The following is a 25034-nucleotide window of genomic DNA, read 5'->3' as shown; positions in this document are numbered from 1 at the left end:
GTACTCCAGGTGCCTGAGCAGAAGTTCCCCTGCAGCCCATGGTGTATCACGGCAGAGCATATTTCCATGCTGCAGCCTGTGAAGGAGCCCACAGTGGAGCAGGTGGATTTGGGCTTAAGGACCTTGAAGTCCATGGAGAGCCCCTGCCAGCCAGACCTGCCTGTGGAGAGGAGCCCATGCAGGAGCAGGGGATCTGCCAGGAGCTGCCACCCAAGGGAAACCCATGTTGGAGCAGCTCCCTCCTAAAGGATGGACACCGTGGTATGGACCCATATTGGAGCCTTTCTTGAAGAGCTGCGGTGAGAAAAATCTCAAATAATTTTCTTCAGACAGGATCTTCTGTGAAGCTATTTTATTCGCGATTGCAATGGTGGGCGTCCTGTCAATTAGGAGTGCATTTTAGTAAACAAATCATAACCTTTTATTCCCTATTACCCGACGCCTGATCACCTCCCCTGTTTCCTCATTGGATGAGTACTACAGGTTCACAAGCTACTCGACGCTCCTCTATACCATATAGGTACAATTTTTCTGTTTTTCAACCCTTTAATTTCTCCTTTCTTATGTTTTGAGAACTTGTGATCTTTGTTTTACTGTTCTCACACTGCTCATCCTGTTTTTCTCAAGCTTCTACCTTATTTTGGAACAGTGAGGCCTTCTACTGTCCACTTATCTACTTAGCATTTCTCCTTGTTATGACTACACAACTACCTTGGAATACAGAAAATTAGTTCTCTACTGCAAAAACACGTTTGTTTCTCACAATTCCCCCCTCTTCTTTTCTTACTCCTATTGTTGTTTTTGCACCTCTTCACATACCGCACTCTTGAGTTTTTCCAACATTAGGGCACAATATTCTTCTTCAGATGTCACGGGGGATGACAGACATACAATGCAATTATTATTACAATACCAACAAATAGTTGTCTGAGCCAATTCTGTTCAGGTAATCACGAAATTAGTGTCTCCCAAATGTTTCTAAATCCCCAGGAACTGTCATCTTGAGTTACTCTATGTAGGATCTTGTTGTGTTTTGTTTTTTTTTTCCCCAAATAGTTTTGAGATCAAATTCGTCCCATTTGATCTACATATATACAGCAACTAGTATTAATTACAGTGCACGCTCCTCTTTATGAGTTTATTAATAAATCTAATACTATTCGATTCTAGAGTACTATTTTTGCAAACTTACCTAACTTATTTTCTAGTTTTTCAATTATAGCTGAGATATTTACAATAGCGTTTTCTAATTCACTCACCCTTAACCAAGGTAAAAACCACCTTGCAAAGCTGTGAAATGCTAGAGAATTTTACTAGAGGATTATCTGAAGTCTGCTTAATTCTGCGTGTGGTCTCAAGGGGGCTTTGGCTTTGTGGGTCTTCAATAATAGTTACATTTGGAATTATTGCCTCCAGGATGCAAGCTCCCTTCCATTCTAGGGGCAACACCTTCCTGGCTTTATTACCACATAGCCAGTACCACCCCTTGCCATTTGGGACAGGCCGTCTGGTTACAGGATTCTCATGTTGTATCTGGTGTGCATTATGTGTATTAGCATTCCCGTGGCTACTATATTCAGTACAGTATGAATTATTCCCTATTTCATGGATATTTCCACACCCGGGGTCAGTAATATTGCCCCCTGAGTTTCTATCAATGTTGTTTAAAAGGCACCTTTGATAACACAGTATGTTGTAGCCAGGAGTATGTGTAGGGAGCTCAACTTCAAAATCTATTCCTTCCCGGGACTGAGTATGATCTGTCATTTTTAGAAATCTAGAGAATCCAGACACAGTTGCTGCTGGAAATAGCAATCAGGGACAAGGCCTTTTCAGTCTTTCTAGGCATCTGGGTGCAAATCCAACAATTATTTCGAGATAGAACTCAAGAGATGTTCTGGATTAACTGGAAATGCTGATTTTTCCCTCCATCCTATCACTAGTCCATTGAGAATAGGTATTACTAAGATAAACTTAAAATACATCATTTCTATGTATATATACACCAAGACAATAAAAATCACAAACTAATAAGGATTCTTCTGGTGGGGATTAAATACCCTCCTTTCTTTTTCTCCCACTTCCAGAGAGTGTTCCCTGGAAACACTCCAATTCTGTGTAATTCAATCCCTTTTACTCATTAATTCATTAAGAATTCTTCTAAGGAGAAGTTAAAGGTTTACCAGAGATAGTTTTAACAGTTTTAACCTTAAAAGTCTTTGTTAATGCAGTCTCTCAGGTATCAGGGTTAACTGATGCTTTTACCCAGGTATGAGTCCACCCTTTCTCAGCTGTTCTTACTGTCGACTCAGTAGTCAGGAGCACTTGGAACAGTCGGTCCCACTAAGGTTGCAGTTTCAGTTCTCTCCATGTTCACATCAGATCCCAATCTCCTGCTCGGAATGGATGGATCAGGGCTTCCAAGGGTGGGATTTGAGCTAATGATCCACGGGTCCTGAGAGATGACAAAGAGGATGACAGCCCGAGTATATAGTTCTTGAGAAAAGCATCTTTTGTCTCAATTTGAGGTAATTCATTCCCTTTGTCCATGTACAGCAATCCAAATAATATTTCATATGGTGAAACTCCCACATCTTTTCTTGGTGCAGTTTGAATTCGGAGAAGTGCCAAAGGAAAGCACTTCGTTTGGGGAAGCCGAGTTTCCAGAACTTAATCAATTGCTGCTTATTGTCTGATCCTCTCCACCATTCCAGAAGGGGAAGGATGCCAAGGAGTGTGAAATTTCCACTTAATTCCTAGAGTCCACATTAGCCCTTGCAATATTTGTGACATAAAGTGATTTCCTTGATCAGAGTCAATATTTTCAACAATTCCATACCTGGGAGTTATTTGTTCTAGAATTACTTTAGTTACTATGTTTGCAGTAGCAACAGCAGATACTGAAGGGAAAGCTTCCACCCACCCTGACAAATGATCTACTGAGACTAACAAGTATTTAAATCTACCTACTCTAAGGAGTTCTGTAAAATCTACCTGTACATTTTGGAAGCGTTGAATTCCTGGTTCTCGCCCCCCCCTTTGTGCTGACTGTGGATAATTTTTCTATTTATCTTTTGACATACTACACAACTCCTGCATACACGTTCAGCCAGAGTATATATATTCCTACACATACATATTTCCATAGCTTGAATTCCCCAATGACCCTCTTGATGTTAAACAGTTAATATTTGCCTCATTAGCACTTTATTCAGCATTTCTCTCCCCTCAGGGAGTATCTGTTTTCCTTTGGACTTCGTGACTCCTAATTCCTTAAAAACCTCTTTCTCTTAAAACTTTTACTTCTTTTTAGTTTTGGGTAGGGGTAGCTCAACAATTCCCTGAACCCTCTCTGGATTTATTCTTCGTTCTCCCTCAGACACTAGATGCCCTAAATACTTGACTTCTCTTTCTACGTATTGTAATTTATTTTCCAATACTTTCAAGCCCTGTTTTCCCAGAAAGTCGAGTAGCTTGTTAGTGGCTTCCTTCACAACTGTTTTCTCCTGTCCTGACAATAAAAGTTCATCCACATATTGTAACAGTAACATCTCCTTTGGAGGTTGGAATTACTCCAAAATTTGTTCTAGAAATTGCCCAAATAAATCGGTGGCCCTGTAAACCCCTGAGGTAAAATTGTCCATCTGTATTGCTGCTTCCGCCCCATTTCAGGGTCTTTCCACTCAAAGGCAAATGTATCTTTGCTCCCAGGGTCTGAGAGCACCCCATTAATAATACCGTTATTCCAGCCTAACAATTTACTATTTGAATGCCCAATTTCATTATCAAATCCTTTCCCAACAAGTTAGTCCCTGCCTCGGGTGCATACAATAATTGCCCAGAGATCATTCTATCCCTAGTCTCAGCTTGGTGTCCCCAAAAAGTGGCACTGTTATCCCAGTCCCTTCTACCCCCATCACATTTAGGGTTTCATTAGTTAATTTAATCCCTGATACTTCACAGGCCAGTAATGACCTAGCTGCCCCAGAGTATTGGGTTCACATGGCAAGGTTCTGGTAGCAGGGTGGGGCTGCAGTGGTAGCCCCTGTGAGAAGAATCCAGCAGCTGCCCCATGTTAGATAAGGGCCAGTTTCAGCCAGCTCCAAAGGGGCCCACCATTGCCCAGAGCCAAGCCATGAGCAATGCAGTTTGTGCCTCTATGAGAGCACATTCAAGGAAAGGAAAAAAAACTGCTGCACAACAGCAGCTGGGAGAGTGAGGAGTGAGAAACCTCCCTGCAGACACCAAGGTCAGTGCAGAGGAGGGGGAGTGCAGTGCAGGGGTGCTCCAGGTGCCAGAGTCGAAGCCCCCCTGCAGCCCACAGAGAGGCCCCTGGTGGGGAAGGCAGACCCCCGCAGCCCATGGTGTACCGCAGCGGAGCAGATCTCCACGCTGCAGCCCTTTCCGGAGCAGCCCAGGAAGGTAGGCACCCCATGAGAGGTACCCCACACCAGAGCAGCTCCCAAAGAGCCTGTTTTTTGCTGCCCGTGGAGAAACTCACACAGGACCAGCCCAGGAAGGTCAGCACCCCACAACAGAGCAGGGAGAAGAGTGACCGTGAAGGAGCAGTGGAAACGAAGCACCACAGACTGACAGAAGCCCCCACTCCTGCCCCCCCTGTGCCACTCAGAGCAGGGAAGAGGTGGAAGAGAGTGGATGGGGGAAGGTGCCCCCAGCTTGTTTCTCTGTTTCTCACCGCTCTAGTCTGTCAGCAATAGGTAATAAATTTTATTAATCTTCCTATGCTAAGTCTGTTTTGCCCCTAACGATAATTGTAGAGTGATCCCCATTGAGGTACACTTTTTCATTTATCAGGGAACTAGCTTTCTGAGAAGCCCTGACTCCCCTATTCTGAATTTATAACAGCAATCTCTCCTCCTTCTTCCACTCCGGATATTCCTATTTGAAGTGGCTGCCCTGGTGTGGTGGTTTTACCCTGCTAGGCAGCTGAACACCACAACCGCTCTCTCACTCCCCCTCCTTAGATGAGGAGGGGAAGAAGAAAAGGAAAGAACAACTCACGGGTTGAGATAAGGATGATTTCATTAAAGGAAAAAAAAAAAAAAGAAATAATTATTAAGGAAAGATTATTATTAATTAAACAATTTAACTAAACAATTTAACTAAATTAACAATTTAACTAAAGGGGAAAAAAAGGCAAGGGGAAAAGGGAGGGGGAAAGGGAAAACTAAACAAAACAAGTAAAGGCTATGTGGGAGTGCAGAGGAAAGAAATTACTCTCTACTTCCCACAAATGAGCGATGCTTGACCACGTCCTTGAAGCAGGGCCTCAACGCACGTAGCCGGTGTTCGGGAGGAGGACAGACGTTTTCCCAACGAGAGCCCACCCCTCCCCTCTTCCTCCTTTTTCCACCTTTTATTGCTGAGTGTGACATCACATGGTATGGAATATCCCTTTGGTTGGTTTAGGTCAGCTGCCCTGGTGATGTTTCTTTTCTCACATTTTTGCCCACCCCTAGGGGGGTTAGAGAGAGTCCTGATGCTGTGCCAGCACTGCTCAGCAGCAGACACAACACTGGTGTGATACCATTGCTGTTTTAGCTACGAGTGCAGAGCACAGCACTGTATGGTCTGCTGAAAGTTAAAATCCCAGCCCGACCCAGTACACCTGGCCACACTTAAAACATCTTCTCAAAGCCTGTCCCTGCTAGGATTTAGGATGCAACACAGGTAGCTTTCCTTGTCTGCTATTCCTCCATCTCTCTTCCTCTCCTTTCCATCCTGGGCCTGACTCCTCCCGAAAGTCCCTCTATCTCTAGCCCTCTGCCTCACTACCCAGTACGCTGTGAATACCATTAGTTTCACTCTCTGCTTTTCCTTCTCATCTCCCCTCTTGGTACACACCTTCATACTACCTGCACTCCATCCTCCCACCTTCTGGAGCTTTTTCTGCATATCTGGCCAGGCTTTAATCACAAAATGAACTTTAAAGAGCCCTTGGGCTACCGGGTCCTCAGGATTCATCCTCGAGTACTTTCTAATTCTAACCCCAAGTCTCTCATATAATTTCTGTGTTGTGGGTTGTTATTATTTCAGTTAGATAAGCAGATATTTCTGCTGTATCGGAATTACTCTCTGTCGGGGGATGTGTGTTAGTTCTTTCCCGTTCTTGCATAGCTGCCTGGCAAATCATTCCCCTCCTAAACATTCTTCTCCAGTGAATAACATACTCAAGATTGACATTTCCCCCCCCAGGAATACAAATTAGGCCTTAAAAATGGATTTGACTGTTCTGCTAGGTCCTCAATTAAAGACTTCATTTCCTTCTTAAAATTCCTAACCTTTCTGCTGGTAAGGGGGGAGTGGCACCGGCCCCGCGTCGGCCCTGCACGGCCCTGAGGCCCCACCGGGACCCCCCCAGCCTCCGCTCCTGCCGCTCCACGCTCCCCGGCATGACTTCTCCAGGGACAGCGTCAGTTGCAGTCCCTGTCTCCCCTTCTGGAGCAGCTGCCACTGCCTCTGGTGCAATATTAGGATTATAGGGAGCATAACTTGATTCCTCCTCCAAAAACCTTATTGTTTACATATAAATTTCAAGCCTGAGTTTTCATCAGACCTGTATTTTGGCCAAAATACGGAAGTTCCTTTTATTAGCTTTTTAGGCCAGACAGTTACACAATATCAAACCATTTTTAATTATATATATTTTTTAGTATTTTTCCCTAGTTTTTGGGTTGTTTTTCCAAATCCTTATCATTCTCTCCAAAGGGCTATCTTTAGGCACAATCCCGGGGTCTCCAACCCCCACCCTGCTGACTCTTGGAGCCCTTAATCCCCAGCTCTTCCTGACGTGCTGCTGTGGACTTTACCACCCACAGGGTATCACACGCCTTCACCTAGGATTAGGACAGAGGTGGGGTGTACTGCCGAGCACCTCACTTCACCGTGCTCGGGTACCGTACACCTAAGGGCTCAAACCCCCGAGACTCTCTCACTCCTCTCCTCTCTCTTTCGCTTCGTTCCTCTCCAGCCAAGGGGACTTCGTTCATCCTTTTGCAGGACCACCGAGCCTCGCGGATCAGGGCTTCACATTCGCTCCACACTAAAAGTGTGTCTCATTCACATTCGCACTCATTCACACGAGAGTCTCCCCGAACCCAACCCGAGGCAAGATACGGTAAAGTTTCCCTTACCTCGGTCCGTGCACGGCTTCCCGGTCCGGGTTATCAGCAGTAATCCCTGTGCCTGTTCCCAATCCGGGCTGGACTATATGTGGGCTGTGTCTGTGTATGTCAGTTCTGGCCTCCCTTCTCCCCAGAGCTTCGCAGAGCCTGTCTTCAGATTAATAGTCTCAGTCCTTTGCCAGCCGTACCGGGACAACCCACCACCCCCGATGGGACCGCTGAAATCAACGGGGTGCACCTTCCTGTCTGTGGTGGCAAGAAATCTTTGGCAGGCGACAAGATCCCGGACGAGCCCCCAAATTGTGAGAAACATCTCAAATAATTTTCTTCAGACAGGATCTTCTGTGAAGCTATTTTATTTGGGATTGCAATGGCGGGCGTCCTGTCAATCAGGAGCAAAGGAAACTTTGTTTCTCACACTGCCGCCTGTGGGAAGCCCACATAGGATCAATTCGGGAAGGACAGCATCCCATGGGAGAGTCCCCCCACTGGAGCATGGAAAGAGAGTGACCATGAAGGAGTGGCAGAGACAAAGCATTATGGACTGACTGCAACCCCCATTCCCCATTCACCTGCATTGCTCAGTGGGGGGAGGATTTAGAAGAGGGTGGATGAGGCTGGAAGGTGCTTTTAATTTGCTTTTAGTTTCTCACTGTTCTAGTCTACTAGTGATAGACAATAAATTATATTAATCTCCCTCTGCTGAGTCTGTTTTGCCTGGGACGATAATTATTGAGTAATCTCCCTGTCCTTATCTCAGCACTTGAGCCCTTTCCATCATATTTTCTCCCCCTTTTCCTTTGAGGAGGGGGAGTGAAACAGCAGTTGTGGCAGAGTTCAGGTGTCCAGCTTGGTAAAACCACCACATAGTCCAGCATTTCCCTTTTTCATATCCCTGCAAGTACTTTCACTGAGACAGTTTCACAAAGTTGAACGTATTTAATAAGGTGACAGACATAACAGATTTGGAATTGCTGTTGATAAATACTCTTACAGAAATAGCACCAATATATCATAATAGTGCTTTCAAAATGCTGTCCCAGGTATTCCTCACCAAAATGTAAAGGCACAGAGCTTACCAAGAAGGCATCCATGTGTTGGTGGAGGAAAAAGGAACACAGCTCTTTGACTGCCTCTTCTAGGTGTCATGACTCTGGCAGTTCCAAAGTGACACAAATCACTGTAGCGTGCTGGGGTCTGGCTTGTGCCTATCGAGCTGCAATTGATGCTACTATCAACCTAGCGACAGCTCCTGCAGCCGCTCCAGTTCCAGCTCCCACTGCCACTCCAGTTACAGCTCCTGCAGCAGCTCCAGCTCCTGCAGCCGCTCCCGCTCCTGTGTCTGGGTCAGAGAAACGAGCTGTAGCAGTGCAAGTTGCCCCTGAAGAGGGTATTCCAACCCCTGTGGCAGACCCTGTGGCTGGGTCAGGGAAACGAGCTGTAGCAGTGCAAGTTGCCCCTGTAGACAAGGTGAAAAAATGGTATAGAGACTCAGGTCGTTTAGAACGCAGTCTTCTGCTAGGTCTGGGTATAGAGAAGACGAGGCTGGGCCATCAAATGTGCAGGAGGATGAAGATGAGGATGAGGATGTCGAAAAATCAACAGTAACTACTCGAACCCTATACCAGCGTGAGCTACGAGATGTGCGAAAAGATTTTGGTCGCTGCATAGGTGAGCAGCTTGTCACCTGGCTGCTCCGGTGCTGGGACACCGGAGCCAATAGTCTGGAATTAGAGAGCAGGGAAGCCAGGCGACTGGGATCCCTCGCTAGGGACGCAGGCATTGACAAAGCAATTGGAGATGGAGCAAGATCTCACAGCCTCTGGAGGTGTCTCCTGTCAGCTGTGCAGGAAAGGTATCCCTTCAAGGAAGAACTTGTATGTCTACCAGGCAAGTGGACCACCATGGAGAAGGGAATCCAGTACCTAAGGGAATTAGCCGTACGGGAGGTGATTTATAAGGACCTAGACAACGGACAAATATCCACAGATCCAGATGAAGTCTGGTGTACACGACCTATGTGGCGGAAGTTTGTACGGAGTGCACCATCATCATATGCCAGCTCATTGGCAATAATGGCCTGGAAAGAGGATGAGGAACCCACAGTGGATGAAGTGGCTAAACAACTATGGCAGTACGAAGAAAGTCTCTCCTCTTCCCTACAGGCCTGCGTCTCGGCTGTGGAGAAACTCTCTGAGGAGTTACACCAAGATAAATAGAATTTATCTTCCTCCCCACCTGAACGAACCAGTGTCCACCAACTAAAAGAGAATACTTTGGAGAAACTTTCTGAAGAGGTCCACCAATTTAAAGAGAGATTATTTTCCTCCCAACCTGTACAAACCAGTGTCTCAGTTATCAGGGGTAAACGTTCATCTGTGCAAGGAAGACAATATGGTGGGTATACATCCCCCGCAACCCTGTGGTTTTACCTACATGACCATGGAGAGGGCATGAGAGAATGGGATGGAAAATCTACCTCGACCCTAGAGGCACGGGTACGTGAGTTGCAAAAGAAAATAATTGGGAAAAAGGGGTTTTCTGAAAAGTTTGCTGCTCCAATTTCCAACAGGCAGTCCTTTAAACACAGAAACGAAGATTCTGACCAGGACTAGAAGGGCCCTGCCTCCAGCCAGGGGGAGGAAAGGGACAATCGAGTTTATTGGACTATGTGGATTCGATGGCCTGGCATGTCAGACGCACAGAAGTATAAGGCTTTAGTAGACACCGGTGCACAGTGTACTGTAATGTCATCAAGCTATAAAGGGCCAGAGCCCATCTGTATTTATGGCGTGACGGGGGGATCCCAGCAGTTAACTGCATTGGAGGCTGAAGTGAGTCTAACTGGGAATGAGTGGCAAAAGCACCGTATTGTGACTGGCCCAGATGCTCCGTGCATCCTTGGCATAGACTATCTTAGAAGAGGATATTTCAAGGACCCAAAAGGGTTCCGCTGGGCTTTTGGCATAGCTGCCTTGGAGACAGAGGACATTAAACAGTTGTCTACCTTGCCTGGTCTCTCAGAGGACCCTTCTGTTGTGGGGTTGCTGAGGACTGAAGAACAGCAAGTGCCAATCGCTACCACAACTGTGCACCGGCAGCAATATCGCACCAACCGAGACTCCCTGAGTCCCATCCATAAGCTAATTCGTCAACTGGAGAGCCAAGGAGTGATCAGCAAGACTCATTCACCTTTTAATAGTCCCATATGGCCAGTGCAAAAGTCTAATGGTGAGTGGAGACTAACAGTGGACTATCGTGGCCTGAACGAAGTCACGCCACCACTGAGTGCTGCAGTGCCGGACATGCTAGAACTCCAGTATGAACTGGAATCAAAGGCAGCCAGGTGGTATGCCACAACTGATATCGCTAATGCATTTTTCTCCATCCCTCTAGCAGCAGAGTGCAGGCCACAGTTTGCTTTCACTTGGAGGGGTGTCCAATGCACCTGGAATTAGCTGCCCCAGGGGTGGAAACACAGCCCTACCATTTGCCATGGACTGATCCAGTCTGCGCTGGAACAGGGGGAAGCTCCTGAACGCCTGCAGTACATCGATGACATCATTGTGTGGGGTGACACAGCAGAAGAAGTTTTTGAGAAAGGGAAGAAAATAGTCCAAATCCTTCTGAAGGCCGGTTTTGCCATAAAACAGAATAAAGTTAAAGGAGCTGCACGAGAGATCCAGTTTTTAGGAATAAAATGGCAAGATGGACGTCGTCAAATCCCAATGGATGTGATCAACAAAATAACAGCTATGTCTCCACCAACTAGCAAAAAAGAAGCACAAACTTTCCTAGGTGTCGTGGGGTTTTGGAGAATGCATATTCCAAATTACAGTCTGATTGTAAACCCGCTCTCCCAAGTAACCGATAAGAAGAATGATTTCAAATGGGGCCCTGAGCAACGACAAGCCTTTGAACAAATTAAGCAGGAAATAGTTCATGCAGTAGCCCTTGGGCCAGTCCGAACAGGACCAGATGTAAAGAATGTGCTCTACACCGCAGCCGGGGAGAATGGCCCCACCTGGAGCCTCTTGCAGAAAGAACCTGGGGAAACTCGAGGTCGACCCCTGGGGTTCTGGAGTCGGGGATACAGAGGATCTGAGGCCCGCTATACTCCAACTGAAAAGGAGATATTGGCAGCAGATGAAGGAGTTCGATCTGCTTTGGAAGTGGTCGGTACTGAAGCGCAGCTCCTCCTGGCACCCCGACTGCCGGTACTAGGCTGGATGTTCAAAGGAAGGGTCCCCTCTACACATCATGCAACTGATGCTACATGGAGCAAGTGGGTTGCACTGATTACTCAGCGGGCTCGAATAGGAAACCCCAGTCGCCCAGGAATCTTGGAAGTGATTATGGACTGGCCATAAGGCAAATACTTTGGGATATCATCAGAGGAGCAGGTGGTCCGTGCTGAAGAAGCCCCACTGTACAACAAGCTACCAGAAAATGAGAAGAAATATGCCCTGTTCACTGATGGGTCCTGTCGTATTGTGGGAAAGCATCGGCGATGGAAAGCTGCTGTATGGAGTCCTACACGACGAGTTGCAGAAGCTGCTGAGGGAGAAGGTGAATCGAGTCAGTTTGCAGAAGTGAAAGCCATTCAGCTGGCTTTAGATATTGCTGAACGAGAAAGGTGGCCAGTTCTCTATCTCTATACTGATTCATGGATGGTAGCAAATGCCCTGTGGGGGTGGTTACAGCAATGGAAGCAGAACAACTGGGAGCGCAGGGGCAAACCCATCTGGGCTGCTGCATTGTGGCAAGATATTGCTGCCCGGGTCGAGAACCTGGTTGTAAAGGTACGCCATGTAGATGCTCATGTGCCCAAGAAGCGGGCTACTGAAGAACATCAAAACAACCAGCAGGTGGATCAGGCTGCTAAGATTGAAGTGGCTCAGGTGGACCTGGACTGGCAACATAAAGGTGAATTATTTATAGCCCGATGGGCCCATGACACCTCAGGCCATCAAGGTAGAGATGCAACATACAGATGGGCTCGTGATCGAGGGGTGGACCTGACCATGGACACTGTAGCACAGGTTATTCATGACTGTGAAACATGTGCTGCAATCAAGCAAGCCAAACGGTCAAAGCCTCTTTGGTATGGAGGACGATGGCTGAAATATAAATATGGAGAGACCTGGCAGATTGATTACATCACACTCCCTCAAACCCACAACGGCAAGCGCCACGTACTTACAATGGTGGAAGCAACCACCAGATGGCTGGAAACGTATCCTGTGCCCCATGCCACCGCCCAGAACACTATCCTGGGCCTTGAAAAGCAAGTCCTATGGCGACATGGCACCCCGGAGAGAATTGAGTCAGACAACGGGACTCATTTCCGAAACAACCTTATAGACACTTGGGCCAAAGAGCATGAGTGGGTGTTTAATATTGAGTGGGGATTTAATATTGTGTGAGAATAGCCCATGAGTTGAATTTTAGTATGTTAATTATTATCTAATACTGTATGTCATCACTACTGTGATTGCTATATTTCCTATTAATGGTAATCACAATAAGCCCCACAGGTAACAAGGAATGAATGTTAATTGAATTGTACAAGCACAGCAGTGTGATGGAACCAGAACAGTCTTCAGCGTGCGACGATCCAACATCACACACCATCTCTTCTGTCCTGAAAGACTGCTGGGACAGATGGAGCCTGAAGTGACTCACGGACTAGAGAGACTTAGTGGACATTTTTTATACATATCTGAAAACTGGTGATTAATTGGAATGTATTGGAACGTGTCTAACCTGAGCATGACATAAATGGTATGGAATAAGGGGTGGATATCTGTCCTGGTTCCAGTTAGGACAGAGTTAATTTTCCCTCCTAGTAGCTGGTAGGGTGCTATGTTTTGGATTAGGATGAGAAGAGCGCTGATAACATGCTGATGTTTTAATTGTTGCAGAGCAGTGCTTACACTAAGCCAAGGACTTTTCAGCTTCTCGCTCTTTCCTGCCAGTGGGCAGGCTAGGGTTCCAGCAGGAGCTGGGAGGGGACAGACCCAGGACAGCTGACCCAAACTGGCCAAAGGGGTATTCCATACCATCTGACGTCATGCTGAACAATATATAGGGGCAGCTGGCCAGAGTGAGGGGACCACTGCTCAGGGATAGGCTGGGCATCGGTCAGCGGGTGGTAAGCATTTTGCATCACTTGTTTTGTACACATTATTACTATTACTATTACTATTATTATTATTATTTCTTTTCTTTTCTGTCCTAATAAATTGTCTTTATCTCAACCCACAGGATTTCACTTTTTTTTCAATTCTCTCCCCCCATCCCAGAGAGGGAGCGGGGAGGGGTCTCAGGGTGAGTGAACGGCTGTGTCGTGCTTAGGTGCCGGCCAGGTTAAACCACAATGGCCTGTGTGAACCTCATGAAGTTCAACAAGGCCAAATGCAAAGCCCTGCGTCTGGGCCGGGGCAATCCAAAGACAAATATAGGCTGGGCTGAGAGTAGATTGAGAGCAGCCCTGAGGAGCAGGACCTTGAGGTGTTAGTAGATGAGAAGCTCAATGTGAGCCAGCAATGTGCACTTGCAGCCCAGAAAGCCAACCATATCCTGGGCAGCATCAAAAGAGGCATGTCCAGCAAGTTGAGGGAAGTGATTCTCCCCCTCTACTCTGCTTTTGTGAGACCCCGTTTGGAGTACTGTTTTCAGCTCTGGGGCCCCCAGCACAAGAAGGACATGGATGTATTAGAACGCGTCCAGACAAGGGCTACAAAGATGATCAGAGGGATGGAGCACCTCTCCTGTGAAGACACGCTCAGAGAGCTGAGGTTGTTTATCCTGGAGAAGAGAAGGCTCCAGGGAGACCTTATAGCAGCCTTCCAGGACCTAAAGGGAGCCTATAGGAAAGCTGGGGAGGGATTCTTTGTCAGGGAGTGTAGTGACAGGGCAAGATGTAATGGCTTTAAACTAAAAAATGTTAGGTTTAGATTAGATATTAGGGAGACATTCTTTACTATGAGGGTGGTGAGGCACTGGAACAGGTTGCCCAGAGAAGTAGTGGATGCCCCATCCCTGGAAGTGTTTAAGGTCAGGTTGGATGGGGCTTTGAGCAACCTGATCTAGTGGGTGGCATCCCTGCCCATTGCAGGGGGGTTGGAACTAGATGATCTTTAAGGTCCCTTCCAACCCAAACCATTCTATGATTCTATGAAAGGGAAAAAATTGCTGTGCAATAGCAGTTGGGAGAGAGAGGAGTGACAAACAACTCTGCAGACACCAAGGTCTTCACTGACCACTTCACATCCAATAAAGGATGGAGATTCTCCTTAGTCCTCTTTTTCTTGTTTATGTATTTATAAGAACATTTTCATTGTCTTTAACAGCAGTAGGCAGACTGAGCTCAAATTGGGTTTTGGCCCTTCTAATTTTCTCCCTGCACAGCCTCATGACCCCTTTGTAGTCTTCCTGAATGGCTTGCCCCTTCTTCCAAAGGTCATAAACCCTCTTCTTCCTGAGCTCTCACTACAGTTCTCTGTTCAACCAGACTGGTCTTTCCCTGGCTCACCTTTTGGCATGTGGGGACAGCCTTCTCCTTCACCTTTAGGATCTCCTACTTTAAGACTGTCCAGCCTTCCTGGTCTCCTTTGCCCTTCAGGGCTGCCTCCCAAGGGACTCTGCCAACCAGTCTCCTTAACAGGCCAAAGTCTGCCCTCCAGAAGTTCAGGGTAGCAGTTCTGCTAACCCCCCTCCTTATCTTTCCAAGAATCCAAAACGCTATTATTTCATGATCACTGTACGCAAGTCGGCCTCCAACTTTCGCATCACCCACAAGTCCTTCTCTGTTCACAAGCAAAAGTTCTGGCAGGGTGCCTTCCCTACTTGGCTCATCATCAGCTGTGTCAGGAAGTTATCTTCTACACACTCCAGGAACCTCCTAGACTGTTTCCTCTCCACTGTGTTGTATTTCCATCAGACATCTGGTAAGTGTAAGTCCCTTATGAGAACAAGGGCTAGTGATTTCAAGACTTCTCCCAGCTGCTTATAGAATATTTCATCTGCCTCTTCATTCTAGTTGGACGGTCTATAACAGACTCCCACCATGACATCTGCCGTTCTATCCCAGCCTATCCCCGAGCAGCCGGCCCCCCACCCCAGCCAGCCACCCCTATATATTGTTTAGCATGACGTCAGATGGTATGGAATACCCCTTTGGCCAGTTTGGGTCAGCTGTCCTGGGTCTGTCCCCTCCCAGCTCCTGCTGCACCCCTAGCCTGCTCGCTGGCAGGACAGAGCGAGAAGCCGAAAAGTCCTTGGCCTGGTGTAAACACTGCTCTGCAACAATTAAAACATCAGCATGTTATCAGCGCTCTTCTCATCCTAATCCAAAACATAGCACCCTACCAGCTACTAGGAGGAAAATTAACTCTGTCCTAACTGGAACCAGGACAGAGGGACAAACAAAATCCCACATAATACTGCAAATGTGACCCATTCTCTTTCATCTGTGGTACCAAGGAATGGGAGGATAATAGTGCAGAATTAAGATGTTTTCTTTGTGGCTCTCCACTAATTGTTACAATATTTTCAAGATACTACCACAAAGTACAACATGGAATGTATTTATATTCAGATAGATTTCATATTGTGTTAAAAATATGCATCTTCACTTAAATCACGTGGATATTTTCTATATGCTCAAAAAAGCCTCCATATGCAGCATTACAGAAGAAATTGGGTTGGGTTTTTTTTGTTGTTGTTGTTTGGGTTTGTTTGTTTGTTTTCATAGGAAGAGGCCGTGAAATTTTTCTAATCCATAAAGAAGAAGTGACATGGTTAAGAAATGGTTTGGGACTTCTTTAGGCCTCCAAACAGAGTCTAAATTTGCACAAGGCATGCATGGTCATTTGCAGAGCAGCTTATTTCACTTAAACAAATATGGGAACACTTTGCATGTATCTAAAAAAGATATTTGTGAAGCAGAAGTGCTTTTATTAGAAACCAGTAGAGCTGCCCAGGCATTAGATCAAAGGTGAAGCTAAAAGCAACGTCAACCTCCCAGCTGCCAATGGGTATTATTTTGCTGCAGCTCCTTTCAACTTGGCTTTGAGTTGGTTGGTTTAGTTACACAAAATCACTGTGGTGTTGGTGGTTGTTTCAAGCCATATGAAAGATTTAAAAAAACAAAACCAAAAACAAAACAAAACAACAAAAAAACCACTTAAATTCAAAGAAAAAAAGTAACAGGATGTACTTAACAGAGGCAGGACCATAAGAGTTGTCTAGAAATCACTCCAAAAAGCTTCAGGATGAGGTTTTGTGGTGAGGATCTGAGCCAGCAGGAGGCAAAGCAGCCTTGTGCATTGCTAGACCTAGACTGGAGCTGGGACATCACATCTGACAAGAGTCAGACTTGTTAGTGTCACTCATAAGCACCAGCCTTGGGCAAAGGGGAGTTGAGTAGCTTGTTCCTGCTTATCTCTTATACAAACATTGTGGATGGAGGTCCGCAAGCTTGTTATGAGAGGTTGCCAAAAGAGGGAGTCTTGCAGTGGCAGTATGACCCTGTTCTGGCAGCAGAACAAAATCTTAACGGCCATGGTGCCAGGAGTGAAGCCTTTTGGTTGGTTATTTGTAAAATGAATATTAAAGTTAACACCCCAGGATATGATAATGAGCTTAAAGTACATGATAAACGTATATGACTACAGTACTCCACCCAAATCATGCTAAAAGTCACCCTGGGGGGGAACAGATAAGGTTAGGCTATAACAAAAGACACAGAGTTAGGAAAAGACACAGTGTTAGAGTTAGGAAAAAAGAAGAGCTGGGGGTTGGGGGAATTGGAAACCTAGAAGAGGCAGTCAAAGAGCTGTGTTCCTTTTTCCTCCACCAACACATGGATGCCTTCTTGGTAAGCTCTGTGCCTTTACATTTTGGTGAGGAATACCTGGGACAGCATTTTGAAAGCACTATTATGATATATTGGTGCTATTTCTGTAAGAGTATTTATCAACAGCAATTCCAAATCTGTTATGTCTGTCACCTTATTAAATACGTTCAACTTTGTGAAACTGTCTCAGTGAAAGTACTTGCAGGGATATGAAAAAGGGAAATGCTGGACTATGTGGTGGTTTTACCAAGCTGGACACCTGAACTCTGCCACAACTGCTGTTTCACTCCCCCTCCTCAAAGGAAAAGGGGGAGAAAATATGATGGAAAGGGCTCAAGTGCTGAGATAAGGACAGGGAGATTACTCAATAATTATCGTCCCAGGCAAAACAGACTCAGCAGAGGGAGATTAATATAATTTATTGTCTATCACTAGTAGACTAGAACAGTGAGAAACTAAAAGCAAATTAAAAGCACCTTCCAGCCTCATCCACCCTCTTCTAAATCCTCCCCCCACTGAGCAATGCAGGTGAATGGGGAATGGGGGTTGCAGTCAGTCCATAATGCTTTGTCTCTGCCACTCCTTCATGGTCACTCTCTTTCCATGCTCCAGTGGGGGGACTCTCCCATGGGATGCTGTCCTTCCCGAATTGATCCTATGTGGGCTTCCCACAGGCGGCAGTGTGAGAAACAAAGTTTCCTTTGCTCCTGATTGACAGGACGCCCGCCATTGCAATCCCAAATAAAATAGCTTCACAGAAGATCCTGTCTGAAGAAAATTATTTGAGATGTTTCTCACAATTTGGGGGCTCGTCCGGGATCTTGTCGCCTGCCAAAGATTTCTTGCCACCACAGACAGGAAGGTGCACCCCGTTGATTTCAGCGGTCCCATCGGGGGTGGTGGGTTGTCCCGGTACGGCTGGCAAAGGACTGAGACTATTAATCTGAAGACAGGCTCTGCGAAGCTCTGGGGAGAAGGGAGGCCAGAACTGACATACACAGACACAGCCCACATATAGTCCAGCCCGGATTGGGAACAGGCACAGGGATTACTGCTGATAACCCGGACCGGGAAGCCGTGCACGGACCGAGGTAAGGGAAACTTTACCGTATCTTGCCTCGGGTTGGGTTCGGGGAGACTCTCGTGTGAATGAGTGCGAATGTGAATGAGACACACTTTTAGTGTGGAGCGAATGTGAAGCCCTGATCCGCGAGGCTCGGTGGTCCTGCAAAAGGATGAACGAAGTCCCCTTGGCTGGAGAGGAACGAAGCGAAAGAGAGAGGAGAGGAGTGAGAGAGTCTCGGGGGTTTGAGCCCTTAGGTGTACGGTACCCGAGCACGGTGAAGTGAGGTGCTCGGCAGTACACCCCACCTCTGTCCTAATCCTAGGTGAAGGCGTGTGATACCCTGTGGGTGGTAAAGTCCACAGCAGCACGTCAGGAAGAGCTGGGGATTAAGGGCTCCAAGAGTCAGCAGGGTGGGGGTTGGAGACCCCGGGATTGTGCCTAAAGATAGCCCTTTGGAGAGAATGATAAGGATTTGGAAAAACAACCCAAAAACTAGGGAAAAATACTAAAAAATATATATAATTAAAAATGGTTTGATATTGTGTAACTGTCTGGCCTAAAAAGCTAATAAAAGGAACTTCCGTATTTTGGCCAAAATACAGGTCTGATGAAAACTCAGGCTTGAAATTTATATGTAAACAATAAGGTTTTTGGAGGAGGAATCAAGTTATGCTCCCTATAATCCTAATATTGCACCAGAGGCAGTGGCAGCTGCTCCAGAAGGGGAGACAGGGACTGCAACTGACGCTGTCCCTGGAGAAGTCATGCCGGGGAGCGTGGAGCGGCAGGAGCGGAGGCTGGGGGGGTCCCGGTGGGGCCTCAGGGCCGTGCAGGGCCGACGCGGGGCCGGTGCCACTCCCCCCTTACCAGCAGAAAGGTTAGGAATTTTAAGAAGGAAATGAAGTCTTTAATTGAGGACCTAGCAGAACAGTCAAATCCATTTTTAAGGCCTAATTTGTATTCCTGGGGGGGGAAATGTCAATCTTGAGTATGTTATTCACTGGAGAAGAATGTTTAGGAGGGGAATGATTTGCCAGGCAGCTATGCAAGAACGGGAAAGAACTAACACACATCCCCCGACAGAGAGTAATTCCGATACAGCAGAAATATCTGCTTATCTAACTGAAATAATAACAACCCACAACACAGAAATTATATGAGAGACTTGGGGTTAGAATTAGAAAGTACTCGAGGATGAATCCTGAGGACCCGGTAGCCCAAGGGCTCTTTAAAGTTCATTTTGTGATTAAAGCCTGGCCAGATATGCAGAAAAAGCTCCAGAAGGTGGGAGGATGGAGTGCAGGTAGTATGAAGGTGTGTACCAAGAGGGGAGATGAGAAGGAAAAGCAGAGAGTGAAACTAATGGTATTCACAGCGTACTGGGTAGTGAGGCAGAGGGCTAGAGATAGAGGGACTTTCGGGAGGAGTCAGGCCCAGGATGGAAAGGAGAGGAAGAGAGATGGAGGAATAGCAGACAAGGAAAGCTACCTGTGTTGCATCCTAAATCCTAGCAGGGACAGGCTTTGAGAAGATGTTTTAAGTGTGGCCAGGTGTACTGGGTCGGGCTGGGATTTTAACTTTCAGCAGACCATACAGTGCTGTGCTCTGCACTCGTAGCTAAAACAGCAATGGTATCACACCAGTGTTGTGTCTGCTGCTGAGCAGTGCTGGCACAGCATCAGGACTCTCTCTAACCCCCCTAGGGGTGGGCAAAAATGTGAGAAAAGAAACATCACCAGGGCAGCTGACCTAAACCAACCAAAGGGATATTCCATACCATGTGATGTCACACTCAGCAATAAAAGGTGGAAAAAGGAGGAAGAGGGGAGGGGTGGGCTCTCGTTGGGAAAACGTCTGTCCTCCTCCCGAACACCGGCTACGTGCGTTGAGGCCCTGCTTCAAGGACGTGGTCAAGCATCGCTCATTTGTGGGAAGTAGAGAGTAATTTCTTTCCTCTGCACTCCCACATAGCCTTTACTTGTTTTGTTTAGTTTTCCCTTTCCCCCTCCCTTTTCCCCTTGCCTTTTTTTCCCCTTTAGTTAAATTGTTAATTTAGTTAAATTGTTTAGTTAAATTGTTTAATTAATAATAATCTTTCCTTAATAATTATTTCTTTTTTTTTTTTTTCCTTTAATGAAATCATCCTTATCTCAACCCGTGAGTTGTTCTTTCCTTTTCTTCTTCCCCTCCTCATCTAAGGAGGGGGAGTGAGAGAGCGGTTGTGGTGTTCAGCTGCCTAGCAGGGTAAAACCACCACACCAGGGCAGCCACTTCAAATAGGAATATCCGGAGTGGAAGAAGGAGGAGAGATTGCTGTTATAAATTCAGAATAGGGGAGTCAGGGCTTCTCAGAAAGCTAGTTCCCTGATAAATGAAAAAGTGTACCTCAATGGGGATCACTCTACAATTATCGTTAGGGGCAAAACAGACTTAGCATAGGAAGATTAATAAAATTTATTACCTATTGCTGACAGACTAGAGCGGTGAGAAACAGAGAAACAAGCTGGGGGCACCTTCCCCCATCCACTCTCTTCCACCTCTTCCCTGCTCTGAGTGGCACAGGGGGGGCAGGAGTGGGGGCTTCTGTCAGTCTGTGGTGCTTCGTTTCCACTGCTCCTTCACGGTCACTCTTCTCCCTGCTCTGTTGTGGGGTGCTGACCTTCCTGGGCTGGTCCTGTGTGAGTTTCTCCACGGGCAGCAAAAAACAGGCTCTTTGGGAGCTGCTCTGGTGTGGGGTACCTCTCATGGGGTGCCTACCTTCCTGGGCTGCTCCGGAAAGGGCTGCAGCGTGGAGATCTGCTCCGCTGCGGTACACCATGGGCTGCGGGGTCTGCCTTCCCCACCAGGGGCCTCTCTGTGGGCTGCAGGGGGGCTTCGACTCTGGCACCTGGAGCACCCCTGCACTGCACTCCCCCTCCTCTGCACTGACCTTGGTGTCTGCAGGGAGGTTTCTCACTCCTCACTCTCCCAGCTGCTGTTGTGCAGCAGTTTTTTTTCCTTTCCTTGAATGTGCTCTCATAGAGGCACAAACTGCATTGCTCATGGCTTGGCTCTGGGCAATGGTGGGCCCCTTTGGAGCTGGCTGAAACTGGCCCTTATCTAACATGGGGCAGCTGCTGGATTCTTCTCACAGGGGCTACCACTGCAGCCCCACCCTGCTACCAGAACCTTGCCATGTGAACCCAATACTCTGGGGCAGCTAGGTCATTACTGGCCTGTGAAGTATCAGGGATTAAATTAACTAATGAAACCCTAAATGTGATGGGGGTAGAAGGGACTGGGATAACAGTGCCACTTTTTGGGGACACCAAGCTGAGACTAGGGATAGAATGATCTCTGGGCAATTATTGTATGCACCCGAGGCAGGGACTAACTTGTTGGGAAAGGATTTGATAATGAAATTGGGCATTCAAATAGTAAATTGTTAGGCTGGAATAACGGTATTATTAATGGGGTGCTCTCAGACCCTGGGAGCAAAGATACATTTGCCTTTGAGTGGAAAGACCCTGAAATGGGGCGGAAGCAGCAATACAGATGGACAATTTTACCTCAGGGGTTTACAGGGCCACCGATTTATTTGGGCAATTTCTAGAACAAATTTTGGAGTAATTCCAACCTCCAAAGGAGATGTTACTGTTACAATATGTGGATGAACTTTTATTGTCAGGACAGGAGAAAACAGTTGTGAAGGAAGCCACTAACAAGCTACTCGACTTTCTGGGAAAACAGGGCTTGAAAGTATTGGAAAATAAATTACAATACGTAGAAAGAGAAGTCAAGTATTTAGGGCATCTAGTGTCTGAGGGAGAACGAAGAATAAATCCAGAGAGGGTTCAGGGAATTGTTGAGCTACCCCTACCCAAAACTAAAAAGAAGTAAAAGTTTTAAGAGAAAGAGGTTTTTAAGGAATTAGGAGTCACGAAGTCCAAAGGAAAACAGATACTCCCTGAGGGGAGAGAAATGCTGAATAAAGTGCTAATGAGGCAAATATTAACTGTTTAACATCAAGAGGGTCATTGGGGAATTCAAGCTATGGAAATATGTATGTGTAGGAATATATATACTCTGGCTGAACGTGTATGCAGGAGTTGTGTAGTATGTCAAAAGATAAATAGAAAAATTATCCACAGTCAGCACAAAGGGGGGGGCGAGAACCAGGAATTCAACGCTTCCAAAATGTACAGGTAGATTTTACAGAACTCCTTAGAGTAGGTAGATTTAAATACTTGTTAGTCTCAGTAGATCATTTGTCAGGGTGGGTGGAAGCTTTCCCTTCAGTATCTGCTGTTGCTACTGCAAACATAGTAACTAAAGTAATTCTAGAACAAATAACTCCCAGGTATGGAATTGTTGAAAATATTGACTCTGATCAAGGAAATCACTTTATGTCACAAATATTGCAAGGGCTAATGTGGACTCTAGGAATTAAGTGGAAATTTCACACTCCTTGGCATCCTTCCCCTTCTGGAATGGTGGAGAGGATCAGACAATAAGCAGCAATTGATTAAGTTCTGGAAACTCGGCTTCCCCAAACGAAGTGCTTTCCTTTGGCACTTCTCCGAATTCAAACTGCACCAAGAAAAGATGTGGGAGTTTCACCATATGAAATATTATTTGGATTGCTGTACATGGACAAAGGGAATGAATTACCTCAAATTGAGACAAAAGATGCTTTTCTCAAGAACTATATACTCGGGCTGTCATCCTCTTTGTCATCTCTCAGGACCCGTGGATCATTAGCTCAAATCCCACCCTTGGAAGCCCTGATCCATCCATTCCGAGCAGGAGATTGGGATCTGATGTGAACATGGAGAGAACTGAAACTGCAACCTTAGTGGGACCGACTGTTCCAAGTGCTCCTGACTACTGAGTCGACAGTAAGAACAGCTGAGAAAGGGTGGACTCATACCTGGGTAAAAGCATCAGTTAACCCTGATACCTGAGAGACTGCATTAACAAAGACTTTTAAGGTTAAAACTGTTAAAACTATCTCTGGTAAACCTTTAACTTCTCCTTAGAAGAATTCTTAATGAATTAATGAGTAAAAGGGATTGAATTACACAGAATTGGAGTGTTTCCAGGGAACACTCTCTGGAAGTGGGAGAAAAAGAAAGGAGGGTATTTAATCCCCACCAGAAGAATCCTTATTAGTTTGTGATTTTTATTGTCTTGGTGTATATATACATAGAAATGATGTATTTTAAGTTTATCTTAGTAATACCTATTCTCAATGGACTAGTGATAGGATGGAGGGAAAAATCAGCATTTCCAGTTAATCCAGAACATCTCTTGAGTTCTATCTCGAAATAATTGTTGGATTTGCACCCAGATGCCTAGAAAGACTGAAAAGGCCTTGTCCCTGATTGCTATTTCCAGCAGCAACTGTGTCTGGATTCTCTAGATTTCTAAAAATGACAGATCATACTCAGTCCCGGGAAGGAATAGATTTTGAAGTTGAGCTCCCTACACATACTCCTGGCTACAACATACTGTGTTATCAAAGGTGCCTTTTAAACAACATTGATAGAAACTCAGGGGGCAATATTACTGACCCCGGGTGTGGAAATATCCATGAAATAGGGAATAATTCATACTGTACTGAATATAGTAGCCACGGGAATGCTAATACACATAATGCACACCAGATACAACATGAGAATCCTGTAACCAGACGGCCTGTCCCAAATGGCAAGGGGTGGTACTGGCTATGTGGTAATAAAGCCAGGAAGGTGTTGCCCCTAGAATGGAAGGGAGCTTGCATCCTGGAGGCAATAATTCCAAATGTAACTATTATTGAAGACCCACAAAGCCAAAGCCCCCTTGAGACCACACGCAGAATTAAGCAGACTTCAGATAATCCTCTAGTAAAATTCTCTAGCATTTCACAGCTTTGCAAGGTGGTTTTTACCTTGGTTAAGGGTGAGTGAATTAGAAAACGCTATTGTAAATATCTCAGCTATAATTGAAAAACTAGAAAATAAGTTAGGTAAGTTTGCAAAAATAGTACTCTAGAATCGAATAGTATTAGATTTATTAATAAACTCATAAAGAGGAGCGTGCACTGTAATTAATACTAGTTGCTGTATATATGTAGATCAAATGGGACGAATTTGATCTCAAAACTATTTGGGGAAAAAAAAAACAAAACACAACAAGATCCTACATAGAGTAACTCAAGATGACAGTTCCTGGGGATTTAGAAACATTTGGGAGACACTAATTTCGTGATTACCTGAACAGAATTGGCTCAGACAACTATTTGTTGGTATTGTAATAATAATTGCATTGTATGTCTGTCATCCCCCGTGACATCTGAAGAAGAATATTGTGCCCTAATGTTGGAAAAACTCAAGAGTGCGGTATGTGAAGAGGTGCAAAAACAACAATAGGAGTAAGAAAAGAAGAGGGGGGAATTGTGAGAAACAAACGTGTTTTTGCAGTAGAGAACTAATTTTCTGTATTCCAAGGTAGTTGTGTAGTCATAACAAGGAGAAATGCTAAGTAGATAAGTGGACAGTAGAAGGCCTCACTGTTCCAAAATAAGGTAGAAGCTTGAGAAAAACAGGATGAGCAGTGTGAGAACAGTAAAACAAAGATCACAAGTTCTCAAAACATAAGAAAGGAGAAATTAAAGGGTTGAAAAACAGAAAAATTGTACCTATATGGTATAGAGGAGCGTCGAGTAGCTTGTGAACCTGTAGTACTCATCCAATGAGGAAACAGGGGAGGTGATCAGGCGTCGGGTAATAGGGAATAAAAGGTTATGATTTGTTTACTAAAATGCACTCCTAATTGACAGGACGCCCACCATTGCAATCGCGAATAAAATAGCTTCACAGAAGATCCTGTCTGAAGAAAATTATTTGAGATTTTTCTCACCGCAGCTCTTCAAGAAAGGCTCCAATATGGGTCCATACCACGGTGTCCATCCTTTAGGAGGGAGCTGCTCCAACATGGGTTT

At 45.8% G+C, this 25034-nt stretch overlaps 1 long non-coding RNA gene across 1 annotated transcript; it reads left to right on the top strand.

Moving 5' to 3' along the window:
- Positions 1–17722: 17722 nt before the first annotated feature.
- On the top strand, positions 17723–24396 carry LOC136788823 (uncharacterized). Its single transcript, XR_010827392.1, has 2 exons — positions 17723–18098; positions 22797–24396. It is a non-coding gene; the product is annotated as an uncharacterized lncRNA (long non-coding RNA).
- The last annotated feature ends 638 nt before the right edge of the window (positions 24397–25034 follow it).

Source organism: Anser cygnoides, chromosome W (genome assembly GCF_040182565.1).
Source record: "Anser cygnoides isolate HZ-2024a breed goose chromosome W, Taihu_goose_T2T_genome, whole genome shotgun sequence".
In the NCBI taxonomy this organism is placed as follows: domain Eukaryota; kingdom Metazoa; phylum Chordata; class Aves; order Anseriformes; family Anatidae; genus Anser; species Anser cygnoides.
Note: the sequence above shows the minus strand (reverse complement) of the source record. Positions and strands in the feature narration are given on the sequence as shown.